Source organism: Chrysemys picta, chromosome 3 (genome assembly GCF_011386835.1).
Source record: "Chrysemys picta bellii isolate R12L10 chromosome 3, ASM1138683v2, whole genome shotgun sequence".
NCBI classification, from domain to species: Eukaryota; Metazoa; Chordata; order Testudines; family Emydidae; genus Chrysemys; species Chrysemys picta.
Window position 1 is genome coordinate 146455956 of NC_088793.1, and position 26869 is coordinate 146482824.

A 26869-nucleotide genomic window follows, 5' to 3' on the forward strand; every position below is an offset into this window, starting at 1 on the left:
AAAATGGGGTTGATATTTCTCAAGGGCGTTGTGAAAAGAGAGCTCTGTGAATATTACCAAAAATGAAATAATCTATTCTATTGAATATTAACAATCTATAAAATGACAAGAGGTGCCTCTATAAGTCTAGGTACCTTTGACAATTATTTAAATACACTAAATCAGTATACCAAAATAAATGGTGGCCCCACAACATATAATCATTCTAAATAACCACTCCGCATGAAAAGAAAGAGTCAAAACAAATGTACTGTATAACACCCAGTTTGTGTTCACTTCCCACAAATTTTCTAACTAGTATGTTTATTGGCAAAAATGTTTAGCTTAAGTCCTTGTTTTAGCAACGTTGCAGAATATCTGTGGAAAGTAAATTCTAAAATCACGAATGTGAGTATACACACTGGAAACTCCTGCAGCTCTGGGTTGGTGCATGCTCAGTTGCTCTGTGCAGCCTGCTCAGCATATGGCAGCTGTGAAGTGCTGGAGCATGCCCAGTGCAGATGAGAATTTAGCTGGCAAACTGACTGGTCTCTACTGAGCATGTGCACACTGAGATTTTTAAAGGGCTTATAACTTGACCGAATTTGGGTGAATTTTCACAGGGACAACAAAAGACACAACAATGCCAGTCTTAACTCCCTGACACATTTCTATTCTGTGCTCTGAAGCATGAAGTTAATGCTTCTGAACAAAACTCCTGTACAAATTTTTTAACACAAAATACTTATTCCTTCATTTCTGAGAATCAGAACTTTAAAATTATTTAAATTAAAAAAAAAATCAACCTGAGGCAGACAAACAACATAGAGAATTTCAGGCCAAACAATTAAATTTTGGTAAAGTTACAAGTAACTGAAAACACAATCTTGTAATGGAAAGTGGTTTCAGATTGGTAGCTGTGTTAGTCTGTATCAGCAAAAAGAACGAGGAGTACTTGCACACCTTAGAGACTAACAAATTTATTTGAGCATAAGCTTTCGTGGGCTAAAACCCATTTCATCAGATGCATGCAGTGGAAAATACAGTAGGAAGATATATATATATATATACACACACACAGAGAACATGAAAAAATGGGTGTTGCCATACTAACTATAATGAGAGTAATCAATTAAGGTGGTCTATTAGCAGCAGGAATAAAAAAAACGTTTGTAGTGATAATCAGGATGGCCCATTTACAACAGTTGACAAGAAGATGTGAGTAACAGTAGGGGGAAAATTAGCATGGGGAAATAGTTTTTACTTTGTAAGTGTAATGACCCATCCACTCCCAGTCTTTATTCAAGCCTCATTTAATGGTGTCCAGTTTGCAAATTAATTCCAATTCTGCAGTTTCTCGTTGGAGTCTGTTTTTGAAGTTTTTTTGTTGGAGTATTGTGACTTTGAGGTCTGTAATTGAGTGACCAGGGAGATTGAAGTGTTCTCCGACTGGTTTTTGAATGTTATAATTCTTGACGTCTGATTTGTGTCCATTTATTCTATTTATTTATGCTATTTTTTCCCCTACTGTTACTCACACCTTCTTGTCAGTTGTTGGAAATGGGCCATCCTGATTATCACTACAAATTTTTTTTCTCCTGCTGATAATAGACCACCTTAATTGATTACTCTCGTTATAGTTAGTATGGCAACACCCATTTTTTCATGTTCTCTGTGTATATATATCTTCCTACTGTATTTTCCACTGCATGCATCCGATGAAGTAGGTTTTAGCCCACAAAAGCTTATGCTCAAATAAATTTGCTAGTCTCTAAAGTGTCACAAGTACTCCTCGTTCTTTTTGTAATGGAAAGTGTTACTCAAGCTTAATTGTAGGCATTGCTAACTGCACCACCTAAAATTAATTGACAAATAATTTTTAATGTAAAGAGAGGATATATTTCAAGGCATAAGCATTGAGGTAGAGATACAGTTGACCTGTTGACTCCAACTCTGCATCTCTTGATTTTCAGTGTTTGATTTCTCAACCTTAATATTGCTATGGGGTTCCCCCTCCCAATTATATCAATACGAGGAATATGTCTTGATAGAAATCATAGATAAATGTATGCAAGTATTTGCAGAACTATAGCACCCCAAAGCTGAAAGTATTTTGTAGAATTCAAAGCAGATTTATTTAAACTATTCCTCACTAATGTAGCTTATAGATGCTGCAGACTGACTTAGCTTGCTATAAAACTGATAACCCTTGGCTTCAAGTTTTTACTTTCCATCATGTCCTTTAGATGCCCTTCAGCTGAACAACTTCATGTGAGAGCTGTTAGGTTATTTATAGTAGGCATTTTAATCACACTTAGATACTATTAAAACATCCTGTCTGGTGAAGACTTCCAATTTTCTTTCTTTCAGTTCTGTTGCTAGTGAAAGGATATATATTATTTGGACCAGTGAAGTAGATCAGCAAGCCCAGCAGCTGTTTTTTAGACTTGGATTCCACATACTCGAACGACTACAGTCAAATGACTGTTGTAAGTTAGGAAATGGATGTATATATTGGACCAGATCCTCAGCTGGTGTAAACTGGCATAACTCCATTGAAGGTATGTTGATTTACCACAGCTGAAAATCTGACCTATTACTATACAAGATGCAGAATGTTTTTTAATTCTGTAAAGGTTTTTAATCCCCCCACAGTGCACAAAAGGACAGTCACCGAATGCCAATAACTCACAAAATAATTCCATAAACTCCTGTACTGAGTTTAGGGTGACCAGACAGCAAATGTGAAAAATCAGGACGGGGAGGGGTGGAGGTGTAATAGGAGCCTATATAAGAAAAAGGACCCAAAAATCAGGACTGTCCCTATAAAATCGGGACATCTGGTCACCCTAACTGAGTTGAGCACATTATCAGTGCTCAAATTAATAAACATTCATATGAATAATTAATAGAACAGAGCTAGTGCACACTCAAATATGTCTAAAAAGCTAAGAGAATCACTTAATAGTCAAAACAAGCCATAAAATATTGAAAGAGGAGAGGTTTTGCTCTTTTATTATTTATTTATGGCATCAAAACAGTGTTCTAGGCACTTTATTTTGCAAAGTACACAAAGTGAATGACTTGCAGTTGACCCCAACACGAATCAAAAGGATAGTGTAACTTCTCTATTTTCCTTATGTTTTTTTGTGGCTTGTTTTGTTAAGTTATAGATACCCTGTGCTTGACTTCAGCTTTTTAACTTATATTTGGGTGTGCGCTGATTTTTTTGCCCAGAGCCTGGGCTCCAGCCCAAGCTTGAATGTCTACACTGCAAGTTTATTGCCCTGCAGCCTAAGCCCTATTGAGCCTGAGTCAGCTGACATGGGACAGCCATGGGGTTTTGTGTGTGTGTGTGTGTGTGTGTGTGTGTCTGTCTGTCTACCTTCAGTGAAACAAAGGAAGGTGTCATTTGCCTCTTCTGTTGCAGAAGTTGGAAGGTTTGTGATGAATGAGGCAGGAGATTGCAGGAAGAGAAAGGCCAGTCTCTCCACTAAGGCAGTTGAATGCCAACGAGGCAGGAGCACCGGAAACCCCTAAAAGTGGGGGGCCCTGTGCTGCCCCTTCCCCTGAGGCCCTTCCCCCTCTCCCCAGTTCCCCGTTGCTTGCCCTTACGGACAGACGGTAAAAAGTGGGAGGCCATGGCCCCCTGGCCTCCACTGTTCTGGTGGCCCTGCTAGAGAGTTCCTTTTGGGTGCTGGGCAAGTCACTTGGACTGAACTTTCCCAGGCAGTCACCTCTGCTGGCTTTCATTACAGGTTCTCCTGTGACCCTTCCTTGTGGTAATGTTATGGTCATCAGAGGGAAGTCAGTTATCAAAGGCAGCCATTGCCATGACAACCAGGATACTAGTGACTCTCCATGGGTATGAAAATGAACTGGAAGGAGGGAGTGATGCGTGGTTGATTATCTCTGATCTCACAATGATAGGAGATGGCAGCAAATGTATACTTGGGGGGGAGAGTAATCAAGCTTTTCCAGTTTTTCCCAAATTTCCTAAAAAATCAACAACATACAAACACATGGGCAGTCACTGCGAGAACATTCATTAGTAGCTGAAATTTGGTTCAAATTCCTCACGGCAAATTCCTCCAACCCTTACAAAAAAGGGTTCTGAAAAAAGGTGAGACACTGAGGTAGGGGTGCTGGAATGGGGGGGGGAGGCAGAGGGCCATGGCCCCCACTTTTTACTGGCCATACACATGAGCAATGCAGGGAGGGGGAAGACTGGGGAGGGGTAGGGATGGTGCAGGAGAGCGAGGCCACGGTTCAGGCACTGGTGGCCCCTCACTTTTGGGACCTTCCACCGCTCCTGCACTGAGGTACAGACCCTCTAAAACAGAAAATTCCATTGCTTCCTTAACTATAGTCTTATGGTAGTAAGACCATAATAACAGAACCTTTATTAATGGGGATGATGCACACAAAGGAAAGACAGAAGCTTGAGTCCTAGGTTGTATCTACACTACAGTTAAAAACCCATGACTGGCTTGTGCCAGCTGACTCAGGGTAAGGGGCTGTTTAATTGTGGTGTAGATGTTCTGGCTCAGGCTGGAGTGCAGGCCCTAGGATCCTGCAAAGTAGGAGGGACACAGAGTTCAGGCTGTAGGCTGAGCCTGAGGCTATGTCTACACTACTGTGGTAAGTAGACCTATGCTACTCAACTCCAGCTACGTGAATAACGTAGCTGAAGTTGACGTACCTTAGATCGAGTTACCGCAGGGTCTACACCACGGGGAGTCAACGGGAGAAAATCTCCCATCGACTTACCTTACTCTTCTCGTTGGGGGTAGAGTACAGGGGTCAACTGGAGAGTGATCTGCAGTTGATTTGGCGGGTCTTTACTAGACCCACTAAATCGACCACAGGTGGATCGATCTCAGAGCGTCGATCCCTGCCGTAGTGTAGACCTGCCCTGAATGTCTACCCGGGGAGCCTGTTAGCTGACACAAGATTGTCAGTTGGCACGGGCCCATAATGGGTGTCTGTAACAGGATCCCTGGGATACAACCTGGGACTGTGAGACTGCTGTTCCCCCTTAAATCATTAATCTGGGTTGTCTTTCTCACAATGGCGGCAAGTAGCAAACCCCTCCAGGTGCTGTTACCATTCAGTACAACTGCATGTGGAGCCCCACACCTAGCTGGATTGTATGAATGCTTGCAGAGCCACTCATGAATCACACCAGAAAGGCACCAGCCAAATCTCCATAGCTCCCGTCCTTGTTCCTTAGGAACATATCATCTTGTACTGTGTAAGACCCTTTCTTGAGCAACAGAAGTCGAAGTATCTTAGTTCGACTTACCTGGCCGTCCTCACGGCGGCAAGTCAACTGCCGCGGCTCCCCCGTCGACTCCGCTTACTCCTCCTGCCGAGGTGGAGTACGGGCGTCGATTTGCGGATCAATTTATCGTGTCCAGACAAGACACGATAAATCGATCCCCGATACATCAAACACTACCCGCAGATCCGGTGGGTAATATAGATGTACCCTTAGCTTTGGGACCAGTCTCTTCAGTTCCAGCATTCTCGTTGCCCTCAGCGTAGGTGGGGGAGAAGAGAGAGGATGAAGCAGGGGACCACTGTGTTCTGTTTTATACCTTTGTTCCATGTGCTTGGAGAACCAAAGTCCAGGCACGCCTGGTGGGCATTGCTGTGTCACCAGGCAAGGGTGAGCAAGTCCCCTGGTGTGGCCTTGTGTAAGTGAGTCATTGAATTGTAACTCTCTTGCTGGACCATGGCAGTTGATCGTTGTTTGACACCCGCCCGGGCTTTGGTTAGCTCCCTTGTTCTTGTCTCTGGGGATCTAATATCTAGGCAATTCCCCACTTCACAGCATATTTTAGCGACAACCATACGACTCAACCTCATAACTTCATATGCACTAATGATATACATCAGGGGTAGGCAACCTCTGGCACGCGTGCCAAAGGTGCCACAAGAGCTGATTTTCAGTGGCACTCACACTGCCCGGGTCTTGGCCACCAGTCTGGGGGGGCTCTGCATTTTATTTTAATTTTATATGAAGCTTCTTAAACATTTTAAAAATCTTATTTACTTTACATACAACAATAGTTTAGTTATATATTATAGACTTATAGAAAGAGACCTTCTAAAAACATTAAAATGTATTACTGGCACGTGAAACCTTAAATTAGAGTGAATAAATAAAGACTCGGCACACCACTTCTGAAAGGTTGCCAACCCCTGATATACATATTTAGATAGAACAATGGCTTTCAGCAAATCATAGCCTTTCCCATCATATCTTAAATGGCGCACTTTACATGAATATCACAATTATATATAAATATATATAAAATTATGAATATGAGGGTTACAGGGTGCTCCCCTGAGGTATAGAGTGTCACAGTGTCTAATTGCAGTGTAGACATACCCTTAGAGCCCCAGCTGTGCTGCAGGATGGGCAGTTAGGAAAAAAGCCGCTTTTCACTTGTAAATTGACTGTATTTATTATGGAATCGGTAACAGACCACAGTATGTTTTTTAGAGTCACTTTTCAGAGTAGAACTGCACATTAAAGTCAATGAAACAAATCATCAGGACTTTACTTAGACCCAAATCATTCTCTAAGGAGAAAAACATGTATGGGAAATGGAACTCCCTGAGCTTCTTATGAGAGTTTCCACCAGATTTTTTTAACAGGGATGCAGTTTTGTCCCTCCCCACCCATGTGAAACAAGTAGGCATTTCATCCCCAAAATATATGGTTCTCCTGAGCAGGGCCAGCTTTAGGCCGATTTCCCCGATTCCCCCGAATCGGGCCCCGTGCCTAAGAGGGCCCCGTGCCTAAGAGGGCACTGCGCCCTAAAGAAGAGTGCCTAACTTAGGCGCCTTTTTAATTTTTTTACTCACCCGGCTGCAGTCCGGGTCTTCAGCGGCACGGCGGCAGCAGGTCCTTCACTCGCTCCGGGTCTTCAGCGGCATTTCGGCGGTGGGTCCCTCAGTGCCGCGGAAGACCCGGAGCAAGTGAAGGACCTGCCGCTGAAGTGCCACCGAAGACCCGGACCGCCGCCAGGTATTCGAATCGGGCCCTGCACTTTCTAAAGCCGGCCCTGCTCCTGAGTTCAGTGGGGATACACTAGATGTCAGTTGCTTCCACACTGCCTTCTGTTCCACTGCTGCTTTCATCCCAACTTGTTCAATGGACGTGGTGGAGCCAAGCTGACTAGAGCTTCACTTGCTTACAACTGCACCCAGAGCGTCTCCCCTACACACATCTGCAAAAGGGAGTGGGGCTCCATCATGGAAAAAGGGGCATGCAAACATTAAACCAGCTTTGGGCAGGATTCACTCTTCTGTTTATTCACTGCTGGTTTCTTTGAGCATGGGGAAGATAATGCATGTTGCACACCTTGCAGTTCTGCCCCCTCTAAATCCCCATCTCTGTCCACATACAGGTGGGATACAAAGAAAGCATCACTTATGAAGCACCTTGGTTTGGATTTAATCTGAGATTTTCTTTCCCTTCATTTAATTTTTAGAAAATACATTTTGCTGCTTTTCTAAGAAAACTCTTCAAAAAAACCTGCAGTTTTACTATAATAAAAATCTGGGAAGCCCAAAAAAGCAAGGATAATCAGAATGAAGGCTGAAATCCCTCTCTCCTTGACTCAGACAGTAATAGAGGTGCCTGATGTATTGCATGTTTTCAGAACAGTGAGTGAGTTTATGTAACATGTTAAATCTTATGCACAATATAGTAGGCCAAGGACAAAGGGGCAGTCTGAACTTACCACTTAATTGCTCAGTTATCATTAATAGCAAATGGATTAATTACTTTTATTACAGTTAAAATAAATTAATAACACTGCTCAAAACAATTCCCTGAATTTGCCTGATGGTGTTCATTATAATAATATTTCTAGTCAATAAATGTAATGAAAATATTATATAGTGCACTTTAATTTAGATTCCACTGAATTTTTGCTTTGCTTAGGTTTAGACATTAGTGTTCCAGTACCAAGAACAGCAAATTGTCATCTTTGTTACTCTGATGTAAATGCAAGAGACTCTGAAGTTGTGTACTTATTCCAGAATTACATTGGTGTATGTGAAATGTCAATCTAACCAAAAGTGTCCTTGCTGGTCCTTTACTAAAAAAGACAAACACGAAGGATAAGAAAAAGGACCAAACTCAGCTGAAATTGAAATGAGAGACAATAAAACAAGAAAAACAAAAGATCTCTAGAAAAAGAAGAAAGAAAGACAATTCCACAAAATACTGAGAGCCTCATCCTGATCGCTCAGTGGTACATTAAATAGGCTTTTTAGTGAGTTGGCCATGCTGCCATCTGCAGCAGGGGCTTCTGAAGAATAAGGGAGCTGGGTATTAATGAAGGCTTTGTCTATGCTTGGAAGTGTTTGCTGGTATAGATATACTGGCAGAGCTATGCCAGAAACCCCCCCTAGAGAAGATGCAGCTTATTATGCTGGCAGAAGTTTTTTGGGGTCTTTTGTTTGGTTTTTAAACAAGTGTAGCTTAATCCTGTTCCCCAAACTGAATAAGCTGTTCTGGCAAAGGGACTCTTTGATGGTATGATGGCATCTGCACTAAGGCTTTTGCTGGAATAGCTATGTCATTTAAGGGTGTGATGATTTTTTTTTCCCCTTCACGCTCTTGACACAGCTATGCTGGCAAAAATTTTAAGGATAGACAAGGCCTCAACAAGAGAAACTCTATTTCTAAACTTTCTTGAAATCAATCTTCCCAAGTCCATTTTCTTTCTTTCTCTCGAGATCCACAGCTGCGCCACAGTGGTGTTTGACATAAACCCACCTATGCCAATTCTCCACCCACCCTGATCCTGAAGGATGCTTGGGGTCACTGTCTGGCCACTACAAGTTAGAACAGCCCTGAGACTACTCTAACAAACACTGATGAATAATGATCCTGGCACAGCACTGTCAGGCAACACATTCCAGCCCTGCTCCCTTCTACCCCTTACATGCCCTCAGCCTGCCACAGAATACAAGGCTTAGAGCAGGCATGAACTGGCATAATATTGGTACTACACTATTGGAATCCTCAGCTACTCTCTCAAGGGTTAAGTCTACTGCCCCCAACATTATGCCAGCTGGAGATTTCTCAGTGCATGTTCTGCAGCTCTCTGTTCCTGTTGGACTGTAGGAATGGTGCAAAGGGCCCAGAGTAGGGGCCAGAATGTGGACCAAGTTTTGTTAAGAAGATTTTCTTAAAACAAAAGAAATAGTATGTGGAACAAATTTAATATGGAACTTTGCAACGCTCACCTAAAATGTAGTTACAGTGAATGAGAGGAAACATAGTGCTATGACCAGGGGTGCAAGTAACTTCAAGGACTTACCAGTACGCAGGGCAGCCGGGGTCCTGGGCAAGGTGGGTGGGGTGGCTCTGGGCCCCCAGAAGGGGCGGGGCTGGGGCCAGGGGTTCCGATGGCGATTTAAAGGGCCTGAGGCTCCGGCCACTGCCAGGAGCCCTAGGCCCTTTTAAATGGCCAGGCCCCAGGGCAGCTGCCCCTTTGCGCCCCTCCACCCCCGGTCAGGAGCTCTGCCGGTACAGTGCTTAACGTGCTGCCACGGCAGCACTTTAATGTCGGCTGTGTACCGGCCCGTACCAGCGGCCACTTTCTTACCGGTACGCTGTACCGGCTTACTTTCACCTCCTGGTTATGATCCCCTTAGTCAGCCTGACAGTCTCATGTCTAGTTCTTCTTGTTAGAGTGTCTCAGAGTTGCTGCCTGCCAAACATCTTTGTCTCTTCTGCAATCTTCTTCTCCTTTCCCCTCTCTCTGATTATACCTTTAGAAGTTCATTTGATTAGCCCAACTAATCATATAAGATACCCCCAGCCTGCCAAAGTGCTGTCTCCCTCAGGGGACTGCTGGTCTCATGCTCTTGTTTTCCCCAGTCATTCCACATTGTAATCAGTGTAACCTATACAATGTAGGTTAGCTTTTCTCTAATCTCTTTGAGAGTATACAAACACATTACAATAGAACCTCAGTTACAAACACCAGAGTTATGAACTGACCAGTGAACCACACACCTCATTTGGAACCAGAAGTACGCAATCAGGCAGCAGCAGAGACCAAAAAAAAAAAAAAAAGAGCAAATACAGTACAGTGTTAAACGTAAACTACTAAAAAAATAAAGAGAAAGCAGCATTTGTCTTCTGCATAGTAAAGTTTCAAAGCTGTATTAAGTCAATGTTCAGTTGTAAACTTTTGAGATAACAACCAGAACATTTTGTTCAAAGTTATGAACAATCTCCGTTCCCGAGGTGTTCATAAGTCTGAGGTTCTACTGTAGATGTCTCTAAACATTTTTGCATCACCCACTTTCTGGGAGGTTGTCCAAGCTAAAGTTCTTTAAGGATGTCCCTGATTTAGCCGATGGTTCCTGCTTTTAAAGAGGCAGGTGTTTTCATTTCTTTCATAATTCATTCTTACCAGTAAGTCTTCTCTAGATGAAATCTAAATAGACCGATTAAAACCCAGTCTGCCACAGTGTCTCATCCTGAAATCCAAATAACACTGTCACTTGAGTTTTCTATTTCCTAAAGTTGAAACCATGGTCTCCTGCCTCCTACTGCCTCACCCCTTCTTTTCAGAGAAAAGTTGGACAAAGGCTGACTCCTGTTTAAATCTCCATTTCTATGGTATGTTGGGACTTGGGGCTACTCAGATCTGACTCACAGGATCCCATCCCACCAGCACAGGGGGAACTCTAGTAGCCGCCCCCTCACCCATGGGTATTGCTGGGGAGAAAAGGGATGTGGTTCCAGTAATGGTCCTTTGGGATCATGGCCAGCTGGTGTAAATTAACTTGTGCCAGGGATCTAGCAGGCCCCAGCAGCAGGGAGACCAAAAAAGGCTTAAAGTTACCTTTCCCTGCCCTTTGCACTCCAGTCGAACAGCTATCAGCAGGGCAGGGGAAGGTTGGATTTCAACTCCAAACTTCTGGAAAACCACTGAACAGGCAGCCCTAACTCTGCCCCAGAGTGGGTCTGGATTATCAAAACATTCTACGTCATATTTTGGATGAAAATTGAATTTAAAAAGCAGATTGTATTTTGATTTGTCTTTCTCATCTTCACAAAAGGCACTGTCACTAGAGAATCACCCTCTCAATCTTCTCACCTACACTTACCCCCTGTCATTTAGAATTGGTTCTATTGATGCATCAAGCATCTCTCAACTGTTTACTATCTTCACTATTAATTATTAATTGGGAACCAGAGGGATGTGAGCCCGTCACCTGCAAATTCCAGATCTGTCTCCATAGAAGCCCCATCTGGTTAGCCTCATAAACAAATCTTCAGAAAAAGACTTTTGGGTGGCTGCTAGTTTTAAGGGTGGATTTGTCGAGAGCCCAAGTTACTTAGGAGCCCAGTCCCCACTGGCCTATGCCGCTTATTCATTTAAATGCTTTTGAAAATTCCATCCTGAATTCTTATTTTGCAATCTGTCTTCTCTAGAGAAAATGCTTTTGTGCTTAAGGCAGGGCCGGCTCTAGGTTTTTTGCTGCACCAAGCAAAGAAAATTTTGGCTGCCCCCTGTCCCAGCCCTGGGCTCCTCGCCGCACCCCCCTGCTGCCCCAGCTCTGGGCTCTCCCCACCCACCCACACCCCCTGCCACCCCAGTTCTGGGCTCCCCCATTCCTCCCCACCATTGTCCCACACACACACCTCCTGCCGCCCCAGCCCTGGGCTCTCCCCCCACCCCTGCACCCTCCTTCCGCCGCAGCCCTGGGTCACTGGTAACTTGCTCCTACAGCAGGTCATTCAGCAGGAATTTTAGATGTGCACAGAACACAGACAGGATTGGTTCCCATATGGTTACAGAACTGCAGTAAAGTGGAACAATTTTCAGCTTGTGTGATTGGAGGATATCTGGATGCATATTATAAGACTGTCCTACATAAATGCGGAAAAGTTGAGGTGCCTTTATTATTCTTTTCTTCCACTCTTTCTTTCTATGGGGAATTTGCCAGTGCAATATCACAGTCTTCCTTTTAAACAAACAAACAAACAAACAAAAAGGCAATGGATGTTGAAAATATCAGTTCCAGTCCTAATAACCACTGGGAAGCATTTCTTGCTCAATTTTATCCTACTTTTTCTACAGCAAGTTACAGTGGATCAGTATATTTGATTTGGAAGAAATGAACTAACAGCTACCCAAACTGAGCTTGAGCACTCCTGAATTTTGAGGTGTTCAAATCTGGAAGGCAAGTGCTGGGGGTGGGGAGGGGGGGGAAGGGAGCTGTGGCTCCGCAGGGGAGCATGGCAGCATGTAGCAGCAGTGTGTCTGGCGCTGCGTGGAGCCAGACATGCTGGTCTGAGTGGCATGGTAAGGGGGCTGGGGGGTTGGATGGGGCGGAGGTTCGGGAGGGCAGTCAGGGGCAGGGAGAAGGGGGCATTAGATGGGTCGGGGTTCGGGGGGGGCAGTCAGGGGACAGGCAGCGGTTGGATAGGCATGGGAGTCCCGGGGATTTGTCAGGGGACAGGTAGGGGGTGTGGTCCTAGGGGGGAAGTTGGGGCGGTCTCAGGAGGGGGCAGTTGGGGACAAGGAGAAGGGAGGCTTAGATAGGGGTTGGGGTCCTGGGGGCAGTTAGGGGCAGGGGTCCCGGGAGGGGGTGATCAGGGGACAGGGTGCAGGGGGGGTTGGATGGGTTGGGGTTTCTGTGGGGGGCAGTCGGAGGGAGTGGATGGTGGCAGGGTGGGGCTACCCTCCCTCCCTGTGGAGTGTCCTATTTTTTGAATGTTAAAATATGGTATCCCTACTCACAGCGCAGCTCTCCATTCACAGCAGGCTGCAGCATGAAGTCTCAGCTACCTCCCCCTCTTTCCTGTTGGTAGTGGCCAAGGGAATGCTGGGAAATGTAGTTCTTTCCCTGCTCCAGGGCTGGCTCTATAGGCAGGGAGCTAACCAAGGAACTACAGCTCCCAGGGCCCCCTGTTGGTTCTCAGCTCCCATGCTGGATCCCTGCCGCCCCTGCAAATGGGCTGCCCCAAGCACGTGCTTGCTTTGCTGGTGCCTAGAGCTGCCCCTGGCTTAAGGCAGTATATTTGCAGTCTGGATTGTATTCCCAACAATGCCTCAGTCTTTGTGTCACCTTGGGCAAGTCATTTAGGACAGATTTGTAAAGGTACGAAGGATCCTAAAGATGCAGATAGGCATTAAGTGGGACTAGGCACTTTTAAAAAACCCTTTAGGTGCCTATCTGCATCTTTAGAATCCAAAGTACCTTTAAAATCTAGTCCCTAGGCCAGGGGTGGGCAAACTACGGCCCATGGGCTGGATCTGGCCTGCGAGATTGCCACCCCCATAGTGCCGCGGGCTCCGCGCTGCTCCTGGAAGCGGACGGCACCACATCCCTGCGGCCCCTGGGGGGGGACGACACAGAGGGCTCCTCGCCTGCGGGCAAAGCCCTCCGCAGCTCCCATTGGCCAGGAACGGGGAACCGCAGCCAATGGGAGCTTCGGGGAAGGTACCCACAGGTGAGGGCAGTGCACGGAGCCCTCTGCCCCCCTCTTCCCCAGGGGATGCAGGGACATGGTGCCGGCCGCTTCCCAGAGCGCCACGGCATGGGGCCAGGGCAGGCAGGGAGCCTGTCTTAGCCCCGCTGCGTGCCGCTGCCATCCCGGAGCCGCTCCAGGTAAGCAGTGCCAGGCCGGAGCCTGCACTCTGAACCCCTCCTGTACCCTGCACCCCAACCCACTGCCCTGAGCCCCCTCCTGCACCCCAACCCCCTTCCCTGAGCTCCCTTGTACACCCTGCACCCCTCCTCCGCTCCAACCCCTTGCCCTGAGCCCATTCCTGCACACCGTGCCCCCTCCCGCACCCCACACTCCCTCCCGCGCCCCAGCCCTACATTCATGGTCCTGCATGCAATTTCCCCACCCAGATGTGGCCCTCGGGCCAAAAAGTTTGCCCACCTCTGCCCTAGGCTGAGGTTTCCAATGGAGCCTGAGGCAATTAGGCACACAGGTCCCATTGAATTTCAGTGAGATTTGGGTGCCTACCTCCCTTAATTTCCTTTGAAAATTTTCAGCATTAATTTCAGTTTCTGTTCCCCATCTATAAAAGGGGATAATGATGCTTCCTTTCTTCCACTCTTTGTTTGTCTTCTCTGTTTAGGGTGTACATTGTTTGGGGCAGGCCCTATGTGTTTGACAGCACTTAGCCCAATGGGTCCCTATCTTGGTGCTACCGTAATACAAATATTAAATCTATCAAAGGTATTAATTAGGCATCTCTCACCCTGGCATCTGAGCACCGAAGATACCATGCTTCCCACCAAATCCAACTATTCCCAAACCAACTTTAGGGTTGTGCTCAGCTTAAACGTGCATGGCTTTTGGAAGCTTGGCATAGCATTGTTTGAAGGGGAGATTAGTGCCACACCACATTTGAATTGTCCTGCTCCCGGCATTAAGGTCAAATTAAAATATAGAACCTTGTAAGGTGAGAAACAAAACTGAACAATCAACAGGGATGCGCTTTCCATTTGAGCTGCCCCTGCCCCTGCCTTGGCTTAAGGCTTATCTACTGTTTGTCAAGTTTAAAAAAAAAATTAGTTGTGGAGCACATTTCCCCACGTTCCAGTCAAATGCTTTAGCAAAGGCTGCTGTTATGAAAAGGTTTTCTAATAAGGAGAATAATGATCTTCAGATTCTGACCTCCTGGCACAGCAGTGAGATTTATCAGAAGGGGCATGTGACTAGTTAAGACACACAGCCCCAGCTTGAAGGAAACAGCTGCTCATTTCATGCTTTAGCACTTGGCAGTTGGACAAGGAAGGGTGATGTTTGTGTTGAATACCTCTGCAGAACCAAGTACAGTAAGTGATTTTCCTTGTTGCTTTTTTAACTGCCAGTGCTTTCCTATTTTCATTTTAGACCTCTTGCAAAAACACTTAAGGGTGAGGCATATTTTGTCACCTCACCGATAAACAGTCATTCATGTTGAGAATGACTATATTTTTTTGGACCCTTTGTTAGTAACAACATTGTTCGTTGTTGCAGAAATAAAATGGGTATCTTGTTTTGTCCTAGTTCTAGCAAGAGAAAAGGGTGTTTGTTTACTAAGATGGTGATATGGAAAGGTCGTTTATGGTCCATGTGTTTTCTGTTCTCTGTTGACCTCCAAACAGAACTCTGAAATGGATTAGGGCACAAATGGGGAGTACTGTCATTATTATATTTGACTTTACAATATTAATGTTGAAAATCTACAAAGGAATTCCATCAAAACAATGCAATCCAGCTTTAAAGAGTTGCTTGTGATTGATGTTACTCTGTGTTGTATGCTGATGAATGAGACTGGATTTTTAGAAAGGAAAAAATAGAAATAGGCAGATAGATACAAAGGGGAAAGCATAAGATGTGCCAGTAAAGGCTTCATTGATTGACAATCCTAGATAATAGACGTGTGCAATCCTGCCAAAAAACAGGGATCACCAAGCCTCCTAAATATCTCTGGCCTTCAGAATCCAATTTATATTTGGATTCTTTGAGAGTTTTTTAAACTTCAGGCATTCTTTCACTTTCTGACAACTTGTGTCCTAACATCCCAGGATCACTGTGTATTGGTCTAAAATGTGCAAGAAACATAAGTGTTACAATACACACTGCAAAATAGATGGATTTTTACACCACAACCAGTTATTATTTAGGCCTGGGACATAGGAATTGCCATACTGGAACAAATCAATGGGCCATTGAGTCTGGTATCCTCCCATGAAAGTTGATTTGTACCAGATGCTTCAGAGGAAGGTGAAAAGGGGTGAGTGTGGAGATCAGGGGAATCCTGTCCAAGCTGATGTATATAAAGTCAGAAGGCAATTTCAGAGTTATGTTAAATGCAAACACCAGCTAGCTTTTGAACCTTTATTGTCCTACAAAGCTGGGCGGAACAATTATTCTGATGCCAGCTTGCCAACAGGTCCAAAGGAGAAAATCAGCAGATTCTTGCCTAGTGCCCCCAGAAGAGGTAGTAATATAGAAGAGTACAACCTCTGCCCTTTCCCTCACCCTATGGTAGAGAGGGGTATTTTGGGAGTGGGAGGTGGTAGACTGGAATGAGAACTGCTCTCCATATATTATCTCACCACAAACTGGTGGGAATTCTCCACCTATGTTAAAGGCGAAAAAATCAGGGCTGCTTGAAATTCCACCAGTTTCCAAATGTCTTTTTTTATTGGCTATAACCCTGACATAGACTAGCTGGAGCACACAGCACTTCAGCCACACCCCATCCTTCTGTTCTCTGGCCCTTCTCCAAACCTGACCCACCCACTATGCAGGAACAGTGGGGGTGGGATGGGGGGCTGGCAAAAAGCTGTTATACCTGGTCTGTGCTAGCTGGAGAACCTTCAGACTAGCAGAATATTCTGTGGGGCCAATTCTAGCCCCTTTGGGGCTTCTCTGTGCAGTCAGTAGCATAAAGGGGCTGCTTTATAAAACAGACTCTGGCATTGGTGATTATTACATGGTGAAAATGATGTAACTACACAGTGCCAAGATAGTTTGCAGATACCGGAGAGTTATTTCTGAAAAAACAGCAATGAAGTAACTATTTCACTATGCTGCAGGCACACCGTTTGTGCCTTTGAAAATCTCCCCACTGTGTATATTTCCTGTTAAGATCATCTAAATTTTGCAGACTTCTACAATGAGATTGAAAACAAAACTAAAAGTTCTAAACCTTACACACACAAGTAATCAGTGTTATTTAGCCCTAATCTGTAATGTACCTTTATTAATTTTTTTTATCTTTTTATTATAAAGAGAACTTAGTGCTCAAGGAAAATGACTGATTGATAGCATTACTAGATACTCAAATCCTCTGTCCACAGAACAGAGAAAACATGAGCAATGACAGCCCAAAGTTCTCCATGCTGCTATTTTGTTTCAACCCTTATCTCAAGTTCACTTTGTTGTTTATTAAGCAATGGCCATGTGCTTTGAAGGATGAGAGGGTATTGCAGACTATTCAGTTCTTGGCCTTTGTGATGAGTTTCTGTTAATGCTAGTGTAATTGTGAGGATAGTTACTGCTGCTATTCATGGAGTACCATATGAGTGTAGAGTGCATTACAGACAATTGGAAATTAAGATCTGTGCACTAGGGAAGTCTTACCATCAAGGACCTGATTCTGCAAAAACGTAAGTATGCACTCAGCTTTATGCATAGTGGTCCCATTGATTTCATTGAAGTCAATGGGACTACTTGTGTGTAAAGTTGAGGGTGTATTTATTTTTATTATCATAGCACTGAGGGACCTCATCATAGACCAGAACCCCACTATGATAAGTGCAGTTCAAACACCGAATGAAAACACTGTCCCTGCCCACAAAGGGTTTACACTCCAAGTATAAGACACAACAGATGGATGTAGACAAATGTAGGGGGAAGAACAAGGAAATAACGAGTATTGGTTAGCATGATGGGCAGTGATGTCTGCACACTAACAGCCTAACCATTGTCAAGTCTTTCCATGACCAGGATGTAAAGGCCCAGTCCTCCGACATGCTGAGCACCTGCATCTCCCATTAACTGCAAAAGGAGTTGAGGCTGCTCAGTACCTCACAGAAGTTGCTCACCACTTGGTAGGATCAGAACCTGACTGACGAACAGTCCATGGAGTCTTTTTTTGGTTACATAGTAGTAATTATAGGAATGATATTGGTGCCACTTCATAGAAAGTGTAACTACTTTACACTGGGTTCTAGTGAGAGGAGACAGAACAGATTCTGTTAGCCAGGATGGCATCCTTGTCCATCTTTAGAAACCATGCACGTGCTCCTAACTCACAGAACTTTAGCAGTTTCCTACTATATGATTTTACTTTTATTTTTCATGATAAATAGAGTTTAGAAAACATTTTTATGTATTCTTATTAAACTAAAAATCCACACTTAAGGTCAAATACAAATAAGTGGAAATTAAAGATTTGCTTTTACAGATCTCTGGACAAGCATATTGCTGCTTTACAAACTAACTGAAGAGCGAATACAGCTTCACCAACCCCATTCTTTCACTGAAAATGCTATTGTAAACAGGGCCGCTCCTAGGAAATCCCTAGATAAAGAAAGGAAACTAGATTTGAACATGCTGTAAGGGTTTGCTTGACTTTTTCCCAAAACTGTCTGGATCTGGCTACAAAAAACTTGCCCAAGTACCTTTAAAAATAATTGTTCCTCTGCTGGTAAATCTGTATTATGATGTTTTGATTTTTCCACTGTTGAATATAATTGCTGTATTTTCAAGTTAGCCCCTTATTTTAGACAGCAATACATGGCAACATATTTGGTGAGCAATACAGTACTACAGTGCTAGCTTAGCGAAAATTATTTTTTCACATTATAAGGATTTTTTTTTACCTTTTTATACAAGTTATTTTGAGTGTTCAGTCAATAGCATTTGGGGATTCAGGCAGTTTCAGACCTCAGACCTTGTTACTAATTGCAGCTGTGGCTGTATAATTCTTAAAGATCAGATAGTAATTGTTATAAAACACATATTAAAGGCATGGAAGTCTTAAAACATAATGACCTGATTCTGATCTCATGTACATTCACATAAATCTAGAAAAGTCTATTGAAATTAATGAACTCCAGATTTTTTTAGCTGAATTCAAAATCCAGTCGACAGCCTCTGCATAGTTTTTTATCAGTTTTTAAATTTAGAGAGAAATGAAACTTTAGGAAAGGTTCAAGAAAATCAAGTAAGTGCATTCCTGTGGAACTTCAGGCATTAATAGGCCCATTGACTTCCATGGGACTACTTCCATGTGAAAAGTTAAGCATATGTGTAAGTGTATTCAGGTTGGGGGTCAGTGTGTGGGAGTGTGGAAATACCCACAGCTCTGAAGTTGGTGGCTCATCAGAAAATACATCTTCCTCTGAGAATTACTCTGATTGTTTTGGTGGCCATCTGGTGTCTCACTTCTCTGAAGCACTACTCCCCTTCTACTGTGTCCTCTGACCACATTCAAATAAAAATATTTTGGTTTGACTGTTTCTACACTGTACACGCCCATCTCTGAGCTCTCATTTCTTTTTGGTTAATTATATGGAATTAACCATTTCTTTTTGGTTAATTATATGGAATTCCACAGCTGAGGGGAAGATTGTTCCAAAGTCTGAAGAATCTGCCCGAGTTATTAGTCAGTGTTAAACTCAAGAATTTGAGCTCTTCTGGTCTAGATTTGGTATATTTTCCTATTACAAACTGAAAACAACCACTTCGCTTTAAATAAGCGTGAATGATTCATTGATATTGGTAGTTCAAAAGTCGCTGGTGTACTCTCAGATGTGGATATACCACAAAAGTTGTGTTGCTTTAACTATAGCAGTATACATGTATATAACTAAACCTTCAGCCTTTCTCCTTCTAGTGGTGATGCATTTGCTCTCCCTGAAGTTCCTATAGTAAGAGGTGATGCTTCACTATGTGAAGCACAGACCTAGTTGGGGGCGGAGGGGTGAGAGAGAGCAAAGAGCAGGGCAGCAGCAAGGAATGCATGAAATAGTAGCTCCCATCTAGGTTCTGCCAGAGAAACATGGATTTTTTCATTAGAGAGAGAGAGAGAGAGAGAGAGAGAGATCATTACTTATTGTAAGCAGACAGCTGATTTTCAGTGTTACCAGCCAATGAGCAGGCTTTAGTAGTGGAAATTATATATGCCAAAGTAAAACAGGCATGTATTCTGACATGCAACAAGTATTTTCTGTTCACTCTCATACACTAAATGTAAAAGCAGCGTTAAAAAGGTATATCTACAGATAGCTTAGAGGCAAGCCAGATGTCTGACTCTGGCTGATAGATTGCTAAATAAGGTGCTGTTACTTGTTCTGATACAGGGGTCTTGAGTTACGGGTTACACTCCATTCTCTTGCCATTATACCATATTCTTGGCATCCCCCTACATTTTATATAAAGAAATGGCTTTTCCACAGTTAAGAATTCCAGCTCACTAATTCGAATATCAGCGACAGGATGTGGGAGGTTATATCTTGTCTCTGATATCATGGGACCAACACTGCTACAGCAACATTGCATATAACTATATCCTCCTGAAGTAGCCAGCATTATACATGAGTCTTAGGGATTTGCTCACCATAGTTCATAACTCTCTCATCCCTCAATTAATTTTACCACTCAGCTCCAGAAGGCCAATATTTAACTCATCTCTGCCCCAAGGCATTGGTGCCAGCTCTCACAACACTTGATGTTTTCCTTAAAGCCTCAGCTGCAGAATCAAGAGAGTGCTTGAGAATCTCAGCTTACCTTTTTTTTTTTCTTTTTAAATGAAAGTTTCCAGCTCTTAGTTGCAGATAAAAGCTTGGAAACATGACCCAAGTGTAACTAAAGGCTCAGAAAAAGAACTACATATATATATTTTTTAATTCTCATGGTTTTAAGCCAACCTTGTGATGTTGAGGGAAGGGAGCTTACTCGCTCAACTTTATGCACATAGGCAGCCCCACTGAATTCAGTGGGATTAATTACATGTGTAAGTGTTTGCAGGACTGGGAACTAGATCATTTAACTAGCCTTCTAGAATTTATAGAGGCTTTATCACTATACTGAACTACAGTCCTGATCAGAATAACCACTGAACTTCTGGGCTTACTATACTGCTGATCAGGTGGCTTCCTTAAGAGTCTAATAACCCCCTCAGTTACTAGAGAGCTCATGCTCATTTTAGCACAAACACTCACGCTTCCCTGTGAAATTCACAATAGCTTATTTTCTGGAGTCGCTACAGTTTCCAGACTTCTTATTTCAGTGTAGCAGCCGTGTTAGTATGTATCCGCAAAAGAACAGGGGTACTTGTGGCACCTTAGAGACTAACACATTTATTTGAGCATAAGCTTTCATGGGCTACAGCCCACTTCATCAGATGCATAGAATGGAACAAATAGTAAGAAGATATATATCCATACAGAGAACATGAAAAGGTGGAAGTAGTCATACCAACTCTAAGAGGCTAATTAATTAAGCTATTATGAGCAGGAGAAAAAAAAACTTTTGTAGTGATAATCAATATGGCCCATTCCAGACAGTTGACAAGAAGGTGTGAGGATACTTAACATGGCTGCTACTCTGAAATTTGAATTGAATTCACTACAAAAGTTTTTTTCTCCTGCTGATAATAGCTCATCTTAATTAATTAGCCTCTTAGAGTTGGTATGACAACTTCCACCTTTCATGTTCTCTGTAGGTATAAATATCTTCTTACTATTTGTTCCATTCTATGCATCTGATGAAGTGGGCTAAGAGGCAGACACTGAGAAGGGGATCCACAAATGCCAGAATGCTGGGTGGCTTCCTGCCTAAGATAGCCAAGGGGAGATGCTGATGTATTACGCCCTGCCCCTTTCTCAGAGATAGGTTCCTAAATCCAGGCTGCAGGGAGGCACCTAGCTCTGCTGGCAATCCACAAATGGGAACCCCTCTCCTGCCCCTCTGGAGGCAACTACATAGTTTCTTATAGGAGAGAGTTAGGCTCCTGCCTCAGTCTCCCCTATTGATGCCGTTCTACAGTGAACAAAGAGTGACTGGGGGAAAAGACAGTCTCTAATACAGTAATTTGGGCACCCACCTGGGGGACAGGAGACCATGGGTTCAAGTCCTTCCACCCTCTCAAGCAGAGAGGAGAGAATTGAACCTGGGTCTCCCTCTTCCCAGGCTAAAAGTTTTATAAGGTGAGTGGCAGCCAGATTTTGAATGGGACTTGATCTGTATGTGCTCTCTGAGCATGCATACTGGATCGGTCCCCTGGATAAGTTAGGCTGAACACCTGCCTTCCCCCAGTTTGTAAATTGCTCTTGCACTCAGATGGGAGATGGGCATCTGGGAAGCCTGGAATGAGACAACTGTGCACATGTCTAGAGGCAAAAATGTAGGCACCAAGGGAGTTTTTACTGTGAGAAATTTAGGCACCAAGTAAGTTTAGGCAGCTACAGGATGTGATGGGATCACAGTGGGGGACTTAAGTGCCAAAAAATGGGATTTAGGTGTCTCCGTAGCTTCATGGATTCCATGCACAGAATAAAATTGGTGCAGTTGCTAGTGTTGACACAGCTCTACTGTAAATTTGCCTGAATGGAAGGGAAGTTATTTTGAAAATCTGGCCCTGCTACTAGGTGCTCAGTATTTGAAAGTCTGGCTGTAACTTCTTTAAAAAAAAAAATCTAGCTCATGATTTCTAAATCAAGCCCTTCCTGTTGTCACTCTAATTCCTCCCACACTTTAATTTCCTCTTCTAATCTGAGTTCCTTTTTCACCTGGGATTTTCTCTACACAGGATGCAGTCAGGTTTTCACACAATAGTTGGTTTGATGTTTCCAAATTACCACTGCAGCTACTCTGTCAGGTGACCAAACAAGCCTTTCCAAATTTTCTGATTAAAATAATCTGTTCAAGAGACATTAATGCTCTCATGCTAAAGCGGAGAGTAAAATCTCTTACCAGTGCCCTTCACCCACATACATGAATTAATTAGGCTGGTCTGGGAGTTATGTTCCAGTCTACAAATGTTTGGGGAGAGCTCACACTAGCCTGTACAAAGGTGTTAACTACCTCAAGTTAATTGGCAATCTGTTTACCTCAGGATTAAAAACTTCTAGAGCAGCCAAATCCTCGGTGGAATATTAAATTCTGGTATGGTAAAGGTAGAGTAGTTTATATACTGAAGTTGTCACAGAATGACAAAGCTAAAAGAATATTGCAGGCACAGAATCTGCAAAAAAATACATATCTCTAATATCCCCCACAGACTTTTTTCAGGAGAAAATAGTTTGGGCTGTAAATATTGTTCTCATCTCTCCCCTTGTTTTACAGACTTCCAGGGATGTAAGTTAGTAAACAAACATTCTAAAATCCAACTGGATAGACCAATGATGCTTTATATTTTTATGAGATCTATTGCAGTGTATGCTGTTGTTCTTGTGGAACTGGGCCTGTGTTGGAATAGTTGTTAGTTAAGTATCTGTTTTAGGAAGGAACCCCTACAAGTCAAGCCAAAGAAGGTCAAATTTCCCATTCTTGTTTGATGTCCTGTATGCTTAAGTATTGTTCTCTAGTGAGTGTTTGTAAGATGTTGGGTTTTTTCCTCCCTTCAGCGGAGAAGGGTTTTCTTATTTAAAAAAACACACATCCCTCCCTTTTGGGGGGTAGTTATGCTATTCTTTTTGTTTTTAGTCTCAAATAAGCTTGCATTTCCATGTCATAAATCTTCTAATGGGATGGGGGAAATCTGTTGTAGCTAGTAAGTTTGCAAAATAGGGTTTTAAATCTTTAACAGGTCCACTGATGTAACCTACGTAATAGTGTCAGGGTGATATGTATACTGTTTCTTAATAATGCTTGCTGTGTGCCAGTAACTTAGAGATAGAAATTAATTTTTTAGCAGTAGGTAGAAGGAAGGAACTGCACTGATGCTGTGTCTTCTAATTCTTTACTCTATCAACTTGTTTTCAGAATGTTATAAATAGCACTGGAAGCTCCTTGTCTTTTTTTATGTTATTGTACTGATCAGTTTCTTCTCCCATGACAGGCTGTTGTCAAGGGAATGGGGCTTAATCAGCTGATTCTTATTTGGGAGGAAACAAAACAAAATATGTATCTAAATCTGATCAAACTAACTACTGAGAAAAGTGCAGTGTCTTTTCTGCTTCACCGTGAATAATACCATTTTTTTCAGGAAAGAATTAATATTTTAAGAACATTTGAAATGTTTGGATTCAAACAACACCATTTATATACCATTTAAAAAAAAATTCTCCCTGCATCATTGTTCAGAAACCATGAGTCTGCCATTGTTTCACTCCCCCTCCCTAGGGAAGCTTGCACAAAAAATAGACTAGGAAGGAAGGCTCTTCATGTATTTTGATGTTCAGCGTCGGTGGGCCAGATTTATTAAAAGAATGACTTGTCGAATCCTCCCAATTCTAATTCACACAGGTTTCTGCCTACTTTCCTCTTGGGCCATTCATGTGTGAATTATGAGCCATCAATGCTTTGTGCAAATGCAAAATCCTGACTTTGCACAAGTGCCAATTTCTGTGGTTGCTGTCCATTGCACACTCAAGTGAATTTGCATGAGTTCCCAGGGTCCCACAGCTGATCTGCCAGATGTCAGGCATTTGGCTTTGATGTCATGTCCCCCTACATGCATAATTTGAATCTACCGTGGCTATTTAAAGATGAGCTCTTATTGATTAAGTGGAAGACTGCTGCCAGGAAGCGGAGAGGGTACTATGTATCAGTCCTGAATGGCTAGTCTCTGCTCCCCTCCTGCTTGGGGAAGGAGCAGTTGTATGAGAGCCATTCTCTGTGGTCATCAAAGGTAAAGGATCAAGCATAATGCCCTCAGAATGGCTCTTTCTTCTTGCTTGGCTGTTATGATATGTAAGCATCCTTACCCTGTGCCCCCCATTTTTCTACAGCCCCTCTTGGGCTTTGAAAGTCTCTTGCTGTCACCCCCAGTCTAACTGCCCCGTGTTGCTTACACATGGTGAAAGTATTTCTGAACCTGGCCTTCACAATGGACACAGTCACAAGAGAGAAGATGAACGATGTAATGTTTTACGGTCAGCACTAGCGAAAGTTATCTTCTTTACAGTAGTAGGCCACAAATGTATCTGAAACTAATGTGCATTTCAGAGACAGAATTATAGGTGTAATATATGAAGTAATAGGAGCCAAAAGGAAAAATAGGCACATGATCACCCCTCAACATGGAGATCGTATTTACAAATCATGATAATCGTTTCTGGTTTTACTTCTATTGGGCGTATTTTAATATATTCTAGTTCAGCCATTTCTAGAGGCCTTAATTATGTGAAAAAACTTCTGAATTAGTAGGGGGTTTGGTGGCCACGAAAAGTTTTAAATCAAAATGGGGGTCCTCATGTTGCTAAAGTTTGAAGTCCTCTGAGGTAGACAGTAAAGAAATTAGAAGAGATGGAATGGATAAAACAGCGTCTGGGCCAAAATCACTTTGGGGAAGAAAGCTACTAGAGGCTCCCTGATACAGTGCTTGTGGTGTGTTACAGACCACCAAGCTCCAATTGGGATATGGATAGAGACCTCTTTAATGTTTTTAATTAAATAAATACCATTAGGAATTGTGTGATTATGGGAGACTTTTGAAAAACAAATTCTGAAAGCGAAAGTAGGTAAGGACATAGAGGTGAACGGTAATTGGGATAAAATATAACATGGTTTTACAAAAGGTAGATCATGCCAGACCAGCCTGATCTCCTCCTTTGAGAAGATAACTGACTTTTTAGACAAAGAAAGTGCAGTAGATCTAATCTACCTGGATTTCTGTAGGGCATTTGATACAGTTCCACGTGGGAAATGTGGACACAAGAACAAATGGATATAAACTGGCCATCAATAAGTTTAGGCTTGAAATTAGGCAAAGGATTCTAACCATCAGAGGAGTGAAGTTCTGGAACAGCCTGCCAAGGGGAGCAGTGAGGGAAAAAAACCTAACTGGCTTCAAGACTGAGCTTGATGAGTTTATGGAGGGGATAGTATGATGGAACTGCCTACATTGGCATGTGGCCCATGTGGCCCATTGGCAACTGCCAATAGCAAAAATCCCCAATGGCTGGACATGGAACTCTAGGTAGGGAGGGCTCTGAGTCACTAAAGAGAATTCTTTCCAGGGTATCTGCCTGGTGGATCTTGCTCACATACTCAGAGTCTAACTGGTCGCCATATTTGGTGAGAGAATTTTTCCTAGGTCAGATTGGAAGAGTCCCTAGTGGGGTTTCCGCCTTCCTCTGCATCATGGGGTACAGGTCACTTGCAGGTTTAAACTAGTGTAAATGGTGAATTCTCTGTAACTTGAAGTCTTTATACCATGATTTGAGGACTTCAGTAACTCAGCCAGAGATTAGGGGTCTATTACAGGGGTGGGTGGGTGAGGTTCTGTGGCCTGCAATGTGCAGGAGGTCAGACTACATGGTCGTGATGGTCACTTCTGACCTTAAAGTCTGTGAGTCTAAGGGACCCAGATATGAAATTGCAGAAATACAAACTGTGGTATGTAACCTATGACTTAAATCAGCCTCTGTATCAGATGACTGGAGGATAGCTAATGTAATGCCAATTTTTTAAAAAGACTCCAGACACGATCCTGGCAATTGCAGGCTGGTAAGCCTAACTTCAGTACCAGGCAAATTAGTTGAAACTATAGTAAATAACAGAATTATCAAACATGTAGATGAGCACGATTTGTTGGAAGACTCAACACTGCTTTTGTAAAGGGAAACCATGCTTCACTAATCTATTAGAATTCTTTGAGGGGGGTCAACAAACATGTTGGACAAGTGTGATCCAGTTGGTATACTGTACTTGGACTTTCAGAAAGCCTTTGACAAGGTCCCTCACCAAACACTCTTAAGCAAAGTAAGCAGCCATGGGATAAGAGGGAAGGTCTTCTCATGGATCAGTGACTGGTTAAAGACAGGAAACAAAGGGTAGGAATAAATGGTTAGTTTTCAGAATGGAGAGCGGGAAACAGCAGGGTCCCTCAAGGATCTGTGCTGGGTGAGTGCTGGTCAACACCTTCATAAATGATCTAGAAAAAGGGGTAAACACTGAAGTGATGATGTTTGCTTGCAGAGGATACAACATTACTCTAGATAATTAAGTTCAAAGCTGATTGTGAAGAGTTACAAAGGGATCTCACAAAACTAGGTGACCTGACAACAAAATAGCAGATGAAATTCAGTGTCGATAAATAAATGCAAAGTAGCGTATAATCTCAACTATACATACAAAATGATGAGGTATAAATTAGCTGTTACCACTGAAGAAAGATCTTGGAGTCCTTCTGGATAGTTCTCTGAAAACATC

At 43.1% G+C, this 26869-nt stretch overlaps 1 protein-coding gene across 5 annotated transcripts in view; it reads left to right on the plus strand.

The window, feature by feature from the left end:
• The window catches only part of RASGRP3 (RAS guanyl releasing protein 3), a 101109-nt gene that overhangs the window by 12317 nt on the left and 61923 nt on the right, over positions 1-26869 (plus strand). The window contains exon 1 of one of the 5 annotated variants that reach the window (XM_005296277.5): positions 14705-14826. The exons of 3 other annotated variants lie outside the window; for them this stretch is intronic. The gene's annotated coding sequence lies outside the window, so the exon portion shown is untranslated. Of the gene's footprint in view, positions 1-14704; positions 14827-26869 lie in introns of those variants that run through there. One more of the 5 variants, XM_065589220.1, reaches the window with a different exon arrangement.